The following is a 14,187-nucleotide window of genomic DNA, read 5'->3' as shown; positions in this document are numbered from 1 at the left end:
TCAGCATCACCTGCAACTTGTTAGAGCTGAAGCCTCTGGGGCTCAGGCCCAGGCTTACTGAGCAGAAACTCCGGGGTGAGCCCAGCAATCTGTGCTCTGGGACGCCCTCTAGGGAGTCTGATGCCTGCTAAGTCTGAGATCCAATGATCTAGCTAGAACATACTGGACCTCAATCAATACTAGCTGCTGCTGCTGCTGTTTGTACAGCTTTAAGGGGTGAATTTGGAAAAGGGAAATGTCCACCTATAACCCATTTGGAATGAGCTGGAATTTGCAGACACCCAAGGCTCTAAGTCCAACACCAGTTGTGAGTGGCTTGAAGATCTGGCCAGCCAAATTATCCAGCTGTCTGGATAACCTCAGAGCTGTCACAAGCACCACGGTGCTCTCCACAGGAGCTTAAGACCCTCCTAATACAAGATCAGCAGGACAAGGGCAATAACAGACTGGAGCATTATTTACTTTAACTCCCTGAACTACGTGATTCCAACCATTAAAAAGAAAAACTAATTATGTGACGGGATAGAAGTGCTAATTATTGCTACAATGGCAATCATATTACAACATAGAAATGTGTCAAATTAACATGTCAAATATATTTTAATTGTAAAATATCCTTTAAAATATGTGTGCTTTTTAGCTTATTCACAGGACTCTGGTTGGAGGAGGGGTGGAAAGGTCTCAGATGAAAACTGGCATGGAAGGCAAGAACAAAGTCTGTGCTGGTGGGGATGGGAGATGCTGGGAACCAAGGCAAGCTGGATGAAGTGGAGGGAGTCTCTGGGGAAGCAGAGATGAGGGCTGCCATCTTGGTCTGGAAGGTAAGGAAAGCCCACAGAATCAGAAAAGACGAATGCAGACAGTAAGGCAGAGAGGACCTGAATCCCAGATGATGAGAGCCATGGCACCCTGGACAGAAGCTCCCAACCCCGGGGTCCCTGAGGCTGTCTCTGCCAAGCTGGGGCCAGCTGGCTTCGGCACCCTCTCTCTGAACTCAGCAGAGCTAACTGGCTGTCCTATGCATGGGAGCACTGCCCCCTGGAGGAAATGTGCTCACATGCTTTCACACAAATAATGTTACATCTGCTGCCATCCTCCTGAGTAAGGAGAGTGATGAAGGTGAAAAAAAAATCCACTACAAGGGTAGGTCAAGGTGCCCACACAGTGCCCGGCATACACACACCCCTTAGAGCCCCATGGGGAGGAAGGTGTGGTGGGGCAGGAAGGAAGTGGGGCTCCACCCCTGAGGCAGATCCTTAGCTCAGCTCTGCAGAAAGAGCTCCCCACACCGGGCCCCTCTCACTCCCCTGCAGTCTTCCTCTCCATCCGGACCTTGGTCAAACTTCTCTTTCCAGGCCCGCCCTCACCCATGAAACACATCCAGCTGGCACTAACTCGGGGGTCCAGGTCTGCCCAGCCCATTCGAGTGTGGCTGGTTCAAAAACACCCAGCCTCAAAAAAAATAATAATAATAATAATAATAAATTAGCTTTCTGTCCACCACACAAGCCTAGGGACCTACCCTACACAACCCATCAGAAACAGGAGCTTCCGAACCTTCCAGGGTCAATATTGCTCCACCCCAACCCACAGTGGAGGCCATCGAACACACACCCAAGCCACAGCTTTTTACAAAATCCTAAACAGCCTTCTGTCTAGGGCTCTGAGGTGAGCAGCCCTGGGGCCTCCGACCAGATTTCCTGCCTTGGCCTTGGCCTTGGCCTTGACGAGGAACCTGTCTCAGCTCAGCAGTTGGCCAGAAATGCCAAGCTGCCAGAGCATCCGAGTTCCCAGACAAGTCTGCATTGCTGAGGATCAGGGAGGCTGAAGCAGGTCTGGCCTCTGGGGCAGAGAGCAAGAGGGAGACAGCACAGCTGGGGCTGCGAACAGAGCAGGCGGGGCGCTGGCGAAGGCTGCTTGGGGTGTCTCGCCACCGCACCCAGGGCTGGGCCTACCCCATTGCAGTGCATCTTTGCAACAATCCTGCTGTTGGCGATTATTTTACATTTTACAGAGCAAAGTTTTACAGATCAAGTTGCCCAAAGCTATCCCCGCAGGAAGGCCCAGGCTGGGATTCAAACTGATGCTAAAGCTCCCCCAAGCTCCACTCTGCCTCCACCAGATCAGCCCTCAAATCCAGTTCTTTCTTCCCTACTTTCTTTCTTCCTGTGCCTCCACATAAGCTCTTCTCCCCGATGTGAGATTGTCTGCGATGTCAGGTAGCCCGACAGAACAACCCTGCTCTGCGAGGAGTCTGGGTGAGCGCAGCATCATGAGAATGGGATGGTTTCTGTCTGTTCACTACCGATGCCCCATGTGTAGGGCAGTGCCCGGCAGATGCTGGTACAGAGAAGGCACCCAGGAAATGTTTGTTAACAAACACCCTCCCACTGCACAAATTCTTGCAGTTTTCGTGGTCAAAACTCTTCCTACAAACAAGGCAAGATTTCAAGAGCCCGCAGCTGGACTGAAGCAGCCAGGTAGACACCGTGTAACTCGGTCATGTGCAGGCTCCCCTTGGTCCTCCCGAGCCCAGGCCACACTTCACATTCTAAGGGTTGGCCCATCTGATTTCCCGTGTCCAGCCAGAGATGCCACCTGCAGCAGTGACCTCCTGGAAAGACACTGGCACCTCCCCCCACCTTTTTCAGGTACGAGTCAGCCCCCGGAGGGATTCCGAGACATTAGAATAGGGATGTCGAACTCAATCAGAGAAGGGGCCAAAATCTAAAATCCAGCCTAAATCACGGGCCGAATGGTTTACTGAACAGTCATAAACTGACAATGTCATAAACTGACAGCGGAGTGCAGTGATGACAGCGCGGTGCGGGCCACATTGCAAGGCCTGGCGGGCTGGATTTGGCCCCGGGCTTTGTGTTTGACACATGTGCATTAGAACATCTCAAACACCGCCTACTAATTCTACATCTTTGTATAGACAGATGTTTTCATTTCTCCTGGGATACACCTAGGAGTGGAATTGCTGGGCCACGTGGTGATCTTTGTGAAACTTTTGGAGGACCTTCCAGACTCTTTCCCGAAGTGGCTGTACCGTTTTACATTCCCACCAACAGTGAATGATGGTTCCCATTTCTCCACAGCCTTACCAACACTTGATATTTTCAGTCTTTAAAAATTTTAGTAATTGTGGTGGGTGTGTAGCAGTATCTTATATATGGATGTAATTTGAATTTTCCTATGGGCACCTTTACATATCCTACCCTTTCCACCTCCATCTCTGAGTACCCCCCCCCTCCCCACACACACACACACATGAAACCCATCCACCCACTGAGAATCACTAGACAAGAACATCTGCCTGGCTTTAATTCCTACAAGCTATATTACAAAGGTTTCTTTCATGAATCAAAAATCAATTTATGTTAATATTAAATAGGTTCTTTTCAAAACCTTCTCTAGGAAACTCAGTGACCCGCCCATCCAAAGAAATGCGCCCACTCTGCTCCCATCCTCAGGAACAATGGTAGTTGTTAGAAATAATAGGAAACGGAAACTAAAAGCAAGTGGGGGTAATCAGGGAAGGCTTCCTGGGACTTGAATAACGGGTTAAACGGATACACGAGGGCTCTTTCTATGCAAGGGGGACATCATGAAGGAAGGCAGAAGGTCAACGCTAGGAATGCCGGGGCCTCACTTTGGCAGGAGTGCTGCAGGCGCTGGCTGGGGGCCAGGTACGGTAGAGGGATTTATTAAGGGGAGACCTATAAAGAGCTTTCCAGGTGCAAGGAGGGTTTCAGATGGGGAGCCGGTTGCCTCTTTTATTGGGAAACTGCCAAAATAAGACATACACAGAAACCAACAGGACATGTGAGAGACAGAAGAATCACAGAAGATGTCTTGATTTTGTCCACAGGGTCACACACAAAACCCACAGAGATCTAAAATGGCCAGAAGCCAAGACCCAGTCCAGATGAGGCCCAAGAGGGGTCGTCCCCTGGCTGACGGTCCCTTCTGAGAGCTTTCCCTCTTGCACTCAGGGCTGCCAGCCCATCCTCAGCTTGTTCCAAAGGGGAATGAACTAACAGAAGAAGCAAGGGGGAGGTCCTCACGGCTCCTCCAGGATCATGGGATCGCATCCGGGAACACCTCGATGTCTTCTCCGTGTTCGGGAAAAGCACTGAGGCCTGCAACTCCCTCCCAATCTCAGCCTCACTACTCGCCCCTCCCCCAGTCCTGGCCAGTGGCACCTTCCGCTCTAGGCATGTGCTCCCTTCTACTGCATGGAAAGCTCTTCCCACACCGTCCCCGGGCTTACTCCTCTGCGTCCTTCAGACCTCAGCTGTGCTTCTTCAGGGAAGCCTCCCTTACACCGCTCCCTCTCAGGTCAGTTCCACTGCCCAGGATCAGGGAAGTCAGACTTGCTCCTAAAACCCTGCTTTGTTCTTTTTTTAACACTTACCTGCAATTACACCACCTCATCTAGGTGTTTGCTCAATGAAGGTTGCCCGAGAGCAGATGCGACATCTTTTCTGCTTGTTACCATATCCCTTGCTATGTCTTGCACAGTGCCTGGCACATGAATGAATAAATGCATGGATGATCACAGAGAATCTATTGATAAGTGGGATCTGGCCCCTGGGAAGCCAATCCAATGATATAGCAATTCTTCCCCAAGGTGCACACATCTAACAGAAATATGCATGTATGCTTTCCAAAAGACTTGTACAAAAATGTTCCTGACAGCATCATTTGTGAGAGCTAGAAACTAAAATAACTTAAATACCCATGAACAGTAAAATAGATAGATTGATATACTTTTTTTTTTCATTTAGTGGAATGCTACACAGCAGTGAAGATTAACAAAGCACCGTTCCTTGCTATGACATGGAAGAATTGCACAAACATAACATTGAGCAAATGAAAATCTCAAAGGAGAACACACCATGTAATTCCAAGTGTGTGAAACCCAAAATCAGACAAACTAACCCATGGTCTGAATGGTAAACATTCTAGTGACCCTGGGAGAGAAGGGAGGGTTCTCTGTTTTGATCTGGGGGTAGGCTTTTAGGATGTACTCACAGCACGAAAACCCACCGAGCTGTTCACTTATTATTTCTAAAGGTGAGTTATACTTCAGTAAAAAGCTTATGAAAATGGAAAGACAATTCCCCCATGAGATGGTGCTGGACCTCAACGGCCCGGATGCCAGCACACAGCCTGCCACGCTGCTGGTGCAGCCTGTGTTCCTGGCACTCGCAACCACCACATCCCTCCCCCTCTGTTTCTGTCGTCTGAGGTAGCTTTTCCTCTTTCTTTCTTTCTTTCTTTCTTTCTTTCTTTCTTTCTTTCTTTCTTCCTTCCTTCCTTCCTTCCTTCCTTCCTTTCTTTTTCCATTTTTTTATTAAGGTATTATATGTGTACATATCTTACCATTGCCCCCCCCCACCCCACTCCCATACATGCCCTCAACCCCCAGTCCATCCTTCCTTCCTACCTTCCTACCTTCCTTCCTTCCTTCCTTCCTTCCTTCCTTCCTACCTTCCTTCCTTCCTTCCTTTTTTCCTTCCACTCATTTTTAGATAAAGATATGTGTTTAAACTTGCTCTCCCAAGAAACAGCAAATATAAATAGCATTATTCTTGCATGACCTAATCCAAAATGTGAAATGTAAAGCAAAAACTAAAACAGAACATCTTGTCCTATAGAGCCGCAAATGTGCTGACAAACATACCCAGTGTGTTCCTGGGGGAAGGGAGCAAGTAATGGAATTCAGGGCAAACGGGTATATTTCATGCAAAGAGCCTTGTAGACAAGCAAGCACGTGACAGAGAACATCCTTTGGGAAGGCGGGCTTCGACCTCTTTAATTTTTGTAAGTACCATATTATGATTTTCTTGCTTTAAGCAACTTCTTCCCAAGCTCTCTGGTTGCAAAGTTGTGACTTTACAATCCCACGTGCATGTTATTTCGGGTTTGCTGCCAAAAGATTGAGTTTCACCCTCTCCGGGCCGGAAAGTGTGAACGTTCTGTGCAGATGCGTTTGTGCTCTCCGAGGCAGACCGGCTGGCACAGGGAAGGGGCAGCTTTGCCCGGCTAACGTGCTGTCAGGACAAAGCGCGGGGAACAGGGTTTCTTCCTAGCCTAAGCTGTGCTTAAATTCCTTAGCCTTCCACCCCTTGGGCTGAAGGCTCCAGCCATGAAACCGGCCATCCTGGGCCAGAACCCCAACCTCCCACGAAGCTGCATGTCACTTAGCAACTTTGCTTACCTGCCTTTTGTATGTAGGACAGTGTCCTGAATTCTATGGCCGGTGGCAGGTGTTGAGGAGGCAAAAAACCTAGAGCTGATGGGTGACTGGCGGGGCATTCATATTAAAAAGAAAATACACTGGGTGGTATTCATATTAAAAAGAAAAAAAGATATGCAGCCATCCTGCTAATAAAAACATATCTTTCCCATGGACTCACACACGCACAAATATGCGTGAGCAACAATGTTCACTGCAGCCCTGTCGGAAACAGCAAGTTACTAGCAACAACCTCGATCCACAGGGACCGGGCAAATAAATGACCGGAATTCACACAGTGGAATTCTATTCCGTCAAACCAAAAGTGCACGGTGGTTTTGTATGACAGGCAATGATCTTTTCTGAGATACTCTGCTAACAAGTATTAAGTGCAGCTACACAGGACTGGTAAACCTATGCCTCTTGTGCACAAAAAAGATGCGTGTTTGCCTAAGCAGAGACTGTCTCTGGGAAGAGACCCAAGAAAACTAACGAGGGGAAGCAAGTAAAGGGAAGAATGTCACAGGAAGAAAGGAGACTCGCTCATAATGACAGACACCTTTGAATCGTTTGCATTTTTTATCATTTGCGTGCAATCTTTTCAAAGAGCACATTTATTTTAGTTATTTACCACAAAGAAATATACATATAGAAAGCAGAAGCTTAACTTTTCTCTAAATCAATATGAGCCAAATAATAGCATACACTGAGTGGCCAGATTATTATGATCTCTGAACACATAATAATCTGGCCACTCGGTGTATAACCTATATAATAAAAGGCTAATATGCAAATTGTCCCCTCAACCAGGAATTCGACCAACAGGCAAGCCAGCCAACCACCCATGTCCCTCCCCCTGGCCAGGCTGACTGGCCCCCACCCATGCACAAATTCATGCACCGGGCCACAAATACACACACACACACACACACACACACACACACACACACACGCTGAGTGGCCAGATTATTATTCGTTCAGAGATCATAATAATCTGGCCACTCAGTGTATACTAGTATACAGCTTATGAGAAGTCATCAAAACAAAGGCCTGAGCCAGCATCATTGTTTGGGTTATTTGGGAGCGACTCCAAGAGCAGATTAGCTCTGAGCAGGGGCTGGAAGGATATGACATGATTAGACCACTCCCAACACACACACACACACACACACACACACACACACACACAATATAATTAATGTTTGGCCAGCTGTAAAAAATTCCAACCACTCTCCCTCTTGGCCTCAGGTATCATTATTGTTTTTTCTCAGATATCTTGACATTATGACTATATTCCTTAAATATACATTGCTCCAGGGACTAGTTAAAAGCGCATCTTAAAAACTTTAACAAGGGGCTCAGGTGGACACATTAAGCGCCCAGCCTGTTTTGTCTTCCAGACGGAAAGTTTAGTGTCAGTCACCGATGACTGATGAGGCGCTTAACGTGTTAAAGCCCTGGCTCAGCCGCTGGGCAGATGGCCCTCTCCGTTTTCTCGTCAGTCAAGTCCACCCACTGCGAAGCTTAAACGAGCCCTGCACGCGAACTTGGGTAGCCCAGTGTCACCGTGGTGCTATGGTGATCGGGCTCCTGGAGAGGGGTTCCAGGCACATGCACAGCCTCACCCCATCCTCTCAGCAACCTGATTTTACAAATAAGAAACCATTCAGATGAAGAACAGCTGCCCTGGCTGGTGTGGATCAGTGGGTTGGTGGACATCCATGCACCAGGAGGTTGCAGGATTGGTTCCTGGTCAAGGGCACATGCCTGGGTTTCAGGCTCTACCCCTGGCATGCAGGAGGCAGCCAGCCAATCAATGTCTCCCTTTCACATCCATGCCTCTCTTTCTCTCTCTCTTTCTCTCCTCCTCCCTTTCTCTCTCAAAATCAATAAACTATTTTTTTATTTTAAAAAAAGATTAAAATTATTCATGTCAGTGGATTAGGCTGTGGTTTAGGTATGTTAAGGACCTTCTTGAAATGGAAATATCTGGATATTTTTATATGGGGTCTATACCCAGTGGTCGGCAAACTCATTAGTCAACAGAGCCAAATATCAACAGTACAACTATTGAAATTTCTTTTGAGAGCCTAATTTTTTAAACTTACTTCTTCTAATGCCACTTCTTCAAAACAGACTCTCCCAGGCCACGGTATTTTGTGGAAGAGCCACCCTTGGGTCAAAGAGCTACATGTGGCTCTCGAGCCACAATTTGCCAACCACTGGTCTATATCAAAATTTTAACACCTTGGCTTATAGTAGACAATAAGTTCACCCCCAAGATTTAATAAGTTAGGCTCAAACATGAAATTAGAAGCAGATACAAATCTAATGTTGATGGGGGAAAGAGACTGAACAGAGAACTTCATTTCCAATAATACCTGTTGTTCAACGAATCCTCAAAACTATTACCTGAAAGTAAATGATTTAAAAGTCACAAATGAGCAGGAGCTCCAGAAGCCAACTCAGGAGTTCATTTCTACGCTGACAAGGCAATGGGTGGCCCCAATTTTCTTTGTCCAGGTCTCTTCTCCATTTCTTTTTCTCTCCCGCAATTTCAACACCCTTTTACTCAGCATCCTCAGAGTGGATCAGCAGCAAAAGGAGTGCAAACCCATTTCTTTGACTAGCTCCTGGAGTCACTCCCGCAGGCACAAACGAGACCCTCTCATCACACTCAATGACACTACAACAACCAAATCGATCAAGAAAATATTTTTGAATAAGCATGCTTCTTTCAAGTTTTTACCCAACCATCAGTGATTTGAGACAGAATGTAGACCTTCAGTGAACGATGAAAAGGAACTCCTGGTTTAACAGAAGGAAGGGTTGACTTTATTTTTAAGAAAACAGAGAAGGAGCCGAAACCGGTTTGGCTCAGTGGATAGAGCGTCGGCCTGTGGACTGAAAGGTCCCAGGTTCAATTCCAGTCAAAGGCATGTACCTTGGCTGTGGGCACATCCCCAGTAGGGGGTGTGCAAGAGGCAGCTGATCAATGATTCTCTCGTTGATGTTTCTAACTCTCTATCCCTCTCTATTCCTCTCTGTAAAAAGTCAATAAAATATATTTTTTTTAAAAAGAAAAGAATTTTAAAAATAGAGAAGGTATTATTCTAGTGAATGTGGTTCAGCAGAGGCTCCTAGGTGCATTGAAAAAGTCAAGACAAAGACAAGCCTGGTTAAACAACACACTCACACAAGCTGATTAGCTGGTCTCTCACAGGCGAGACCATCCTTTTGAGAAAGTGCTCCCTAAGAGCGAACGGGATCGCTGGGGATAAAATATGTCCATTACCTTGCATGAGAGGCGATAATCTCTAAAGTGAGGGTCAACGTAGCCGAGCGAGTAGTCCTTGGGCATTCTGCAAAGTCACAGGCAGGTCAAAGGCAGCCAGAAAGTGCTGAGTCACCAAAGAGTGGGAAATGGGCAGCCAGAGCAAGGCCAGTATGTCTCAGGCTAAACAGAAATCACAGACGACATCCCCAAGGGTCATAAAAAAAAGGTTGCACCCCTGATATGCCCTGACCTTAATCAAAACGCGCGCACCAAGGAGCGAGCCCTGCCTGGGCAGCTCTATTCATAGTAACCGCGAATCACGCTGCCTGCTCCTCTGTGTGTCCAGGGATCATTTATCCAGGGGCGGCCTCCTCCGAAAGTCACTCCCCTGGGAAGGCATTTGGAAGCCACATGGACGGTTGTCTCAGCCATACACCTGGCTCGTGCTTCGTGGTCTCATCTCATACTGCTACTCACCCTACACAAGGAGCATCCCCAGCAAGGGGCGTAGGATGGGAGGGGAGGGTCACTGGTTCTGCCCTAAAGAAATGCCTGAGTGGAGCAAGTATGGACAGAATTAAGACTCCATGAATCGGTTCTGAGGTCAGAAGAGTGGACAGAGGTCCCAAGAAGGATCTAAGCAAGGAGTCGAAAACTCGATGTCCTCAGGTGGAGTTTGGGAGCCTTACCAGGTTCCCTCTTGCTGTATTTTTTTATTAAGATTTTTTCATTGATTTTTAGAGTTAGAGGAAGAGAGAGGGAGAGACAGAGAAAGAAACATCAATGAGAGAGAGAGAGAAGCATCAATCCATCTGCTTCCTCTTGCTTGCCCCTACCGGGGACTGAGCCAGCAGCCCAGGCACGTGCCCTGACCAGGAATCCAACAAAAGATTGATGCTCAACCACTGAGCCAACACCGGCTAGGCTTGGCAATTACCTAAAAAGGAAGAATGATTATACCATAAATGGCCTTCTCTGTATTCAAGGTATCTTCTCATTCTGAATTGATTACACACCTAGCAAAATGCTTAACAAGTTAGTATTGCTCTCGTTGCAGTGGTAGTAAAAAGTGTGAATACGTGTCACCCTCAGCACTAATATTCCACACCAGCCATCGGCATCAGGAGTCGGTGCTTCACATGCGTGATCTCATGTGATTCAGACAGAAATCCTATTGGACAAGGGAACAGTGATGCAATCTGCCCACAATCATGTGGCCTCAGCATGACAGGGGCAGATCCAAACCCAGGCCCGTCGGGTTCAAGGCCGTGCACATAAACCAGAGCCCCAGATGCAGGGGGTCAGCTGACGGAGGTGGAAGACACCAGGAGCCGCTGCCTTTATCCCTACATGCAGTCCTGAGACCTGGGGACACAGCAAGCCCCCTATGACGTCATTGCCTCGCCTGTAAAACTGGGATAATGACACCTGCCTCCCTACCTCACCATGTTGTGAGGTTCAGACAAGCACGGGTGAGCCGGCAGGTTTAAAGCACCACGTGAACAAGAGGCATTATTATTTGGTAAAACAAACCCTGATACCAACTTCAAAGAGGCAAGGTGAGTGCCACCCTCCCAAGACCACGGACTTACAGAGAAGAGGTAGAGAAAAAAGAGGTGGACATCTGTAATATTTTCAACAATAAAGAATTGAAGGAGGAGGAGGAGGAGGAGGAGGAGGAGGAGGAGGAGGAGGAGGGGGAGGAGGAGGAGGAGGAAGAGGAGGAGGAAGAGGAAAAGTCAAAGCCACTTCCCTTCACTTGAGCTGGGGCATAAAAATGAGAGCTGACGGCAATTCCCTGAACCTTGTCCACCACTCAGTAAAGAACGGAGCTCACCCAGGGAGAGGTCTGGCCTCCTCACACTTGCCTCTGGGAGGCAGCCTCCAGGCCCTTGGACTGTCCTGCCTGATTAGAGTGTCCATTCACCCGGGGGTCTTGAGCCCTGTAGATGGACTGCCAATGTGATGTATGGTGGCAGCTCTGGACCAGGTGGTGTTAGCATAACCTCCTGAGAGGCTGGAATGCGGTCACTCAGCCACGTCTACCTGACCGAGCCCCAGTGAAACCTCTGGACCCCAAGGCTCGGGTGAGCTTCCCGGGGGTTCGGGGAGAGGTACTCCATGTGCACCGTCATCCGCTGTTGCTAAGAGAGAGGGAGCTTAGCGGGTCCCACGGGGAGAGGACAAGGGGAAGCTCCTTCGTGAAGCTCTCTGTGCGCCTCTTCCCCTTGGATAATCCTATTCTCATCCTTTCAAAGTAACGGTGACGATGACACCTCACAGTCAGTTCGGTACGTCTTCCTAACAAATTATGGCACGAGGGTGGTCTCGGGGACCCCCAAAGTAGTAGTCCCTCTGCATTGTCGTTTCATCCCCGCATACACCGAAGGGAGCACGTGTGGTCATTCCCACCTCAGCAACCAGGAGGCAGGCCGCTCAGCGCCCAGCACTTGCCTGCGGTCCCACCTCCAGCGGGTAGGCACTGGAGGTCAGCACCAGGCTGCGGCATCGGTGAAACTCTCACCTGGGCACTCAGCGGCCCTGCCGCCAGCTGCTGGACCTGCCACCCTGAGACTGCAGACAGGTGCCTAGAGGGCCTCGCTCCGTGCTGTGCTCTGAACAGCACCCCTGCCGTCGGAGGGTAAGGGGAGATCTCCGAAAGGGCTTCAGTGGGAACAAAAACGGCCAGGCTGTCCAGATGCTGGGTGGTACTGTGACCTTCCCATTCCGCCTGCGACACAGACACCCCGGCGGCCCTGAAACTCAAACCTCAGCCCTTTCATGGTCAGCCACCCCGGCCCTCGGAGCAGAAGCCGGGAGGGCAGTGATGTCATGCCTCCCAGGACAGGACATTCCACCCAGGGCTGCGTCAGGCGAGGCGGCTCGGGCGGGAGGCGGCAGATGGGGCGGCCAATGGCACATCTGCCCCCGGGCAGGGCTGGTGTCAGCCGCGGCACTGCCGCCTGCCAGCCCGGGGAGGGGCAGGAAGGAGGCTGCACACGCAGCAGATTCCCCCCCAGCGTGCAGGCCAAGCTGTGCCTGTCAATCCCCGCTCCTCGTCTCAGGAAACCTGGCGTGGCGATGCCTCCCCTCCACACACACACACACACACACACACACACACACACGCCGCCCCCGCGATGTGCCATAACAACACTTTTACAAGAGCAGCAAATGGAGCACGGTCCCCCCTAAACAGCTCTGTGGACTCTGCTGTCCCCAGAGTCCCAGCCCAGCAAGATGTCTGCGCTTTGTTTGTTGTTGTTGCTTCAAGTGTGCTCTTTGAAGATGAGCTATTTTATTGTTTGCTATTTTATTTTAGTCGCCTGCACAAGAATGGAAGAAAAACCTGGCCATCAGAATGCCTTGCTTTTTTGCTTTGTACTTGCCGTTCCAGAATCTAACACCTAGTCCTAAGGGACTCTTAGTAAATTCTTTTTTTTATAAAGAAAGGTATGGGTTTTTGCTTTTTGTGTTTTTTGTTTTTTGAATACAGAAATAACTGAAAGACAGAATTTGTAATCATAGTCATGTGAATTGCCATCTGGAAATTTTTCAGCATTCTCGAGGGGATACATTCTGAGATCGGTGTTTTGAACCTACAGCCCTGCAGAGATTCCCGGATGAGTTTCAGGATGTCCACACAAAAAAAGCATGAAACTGGAATTGTCTGCAAAATCCCGCGGGTGTGCGCTCCGGAGTAATTTTTCTCAGGTGCAAGTCCACAGCTTTCATCAGCTCCTTACAGGGATCGCTGACCCCAAAACGTTAGGGCGACTCACACATTCAGAACGGGCACCCGCCCAAGCTCATTTATTCTCAAGACATCCGGTGAATTAAACGGGGGAAGAATGATTGCCCGCCGGGCGGAGGGGAAGGGCAGTGGCTGCCCGAGTTCACAGGGCGTGCCTGTCACGTTGTTAGCAGCTCAGTAGCTATTCACCACCGTCCCCCTTGCCGTGATGCGATGGTTCCCAGTGCTTCTCCCACCCACACTTAAAACTTCCTGACGACAGAGACTGGAGGTGCTAGAGGCCCAGTTTCTGGGGGGACGAAGCCTGGTGCACACACAGTAGGTGCTCAATAAATGCTTTTTGGTGGAATGTGACCGTGTCCTCCTTGCCCAGGGTTCTCACTCCGGAGATGATTCACAAGCAGCAAGAACACCTGCTCTGGCTACAAAGGAAGGATGTACCCTCTCTGTGCACCCTGCCGGCCGGCCAACACGATGGCCAGGCACACCGGTGGCTGCAGGGACACTGGCGGGCATGACAAGTTACAAGGCACCATGTGGGCAGAGAAGCCCAAGACCCAAGACCATTCCATACAAAGGTAAAGTCTATGTGACTCAATGGCCGCCCGTCCCCACCCCAGAAACGGGATGAAGGAGTCCTGACTCCTCACCCTGAGCAGCAGCCAGTGAAGAGACGGGCCTGTGAGACACACTCGGACCCGTCCTTCCGCAGGGAAGTGGCCGAAGGCTATGAGGCCACTTTGGCGCTCAGCTCCCAGCTCCGCGCAGGTGGCCCTGTGGGCGTGGGTGCTGCTCACGCAGGAACGGGAGCGGCTGCCAATGCATCTGCGGCTTTTCTGAGGGTCTGAGCCTGTCCGGGGTCAGACGGTGGTGATGGTTGTCCAACTCCGTGAATGTACAATAAACCAC

General features: G+C 49.5%; 1 protein-coding gene across 3 annotated transcripts in view; it reads right to left on the bottom strand.

Annotated features, from left to right (window-relative positions):
* RBM20 (RNA binding motif protein 20) overlaps nt 1–14,187 on the bottom strand; it is a 171,250-nt gene that overhangs the window by 91,620 nt on the left and 65,443 nt on the right. The window contains exon 1 of one of the 3 annotated variants that reach the window (XM_084903379.1): nt 9,543–9,852. The exons of the other annotated variants lie outside the window; for them this stretch is intronic. The gene's annotated coding sequence lies outside the window, so the exon portion shown is untranslated. Of the gene's footprint in view, nt 1–9,542; nt 9,853–14,187 lie in introns of those variants that run through there. 3 annotated transcript variants of the gene reach the window in all.

The sequence above is a fragment of the Pipistrellus hanaki genome (genome assembly GCF_964339955.1).
Source record: "Pipistrellus hanaki genome assembly, chromosome: 14".
Lineage (NCBI taxonomy): Eukaryota > Metazoa > Chordata > Mammalia > Chiroptera > Vespertilionidae > Pipistrellus > Pipistrellus hanaki.
This window is presented reverse-complemented; position numbering and strand designations above follow the sequence as displayed.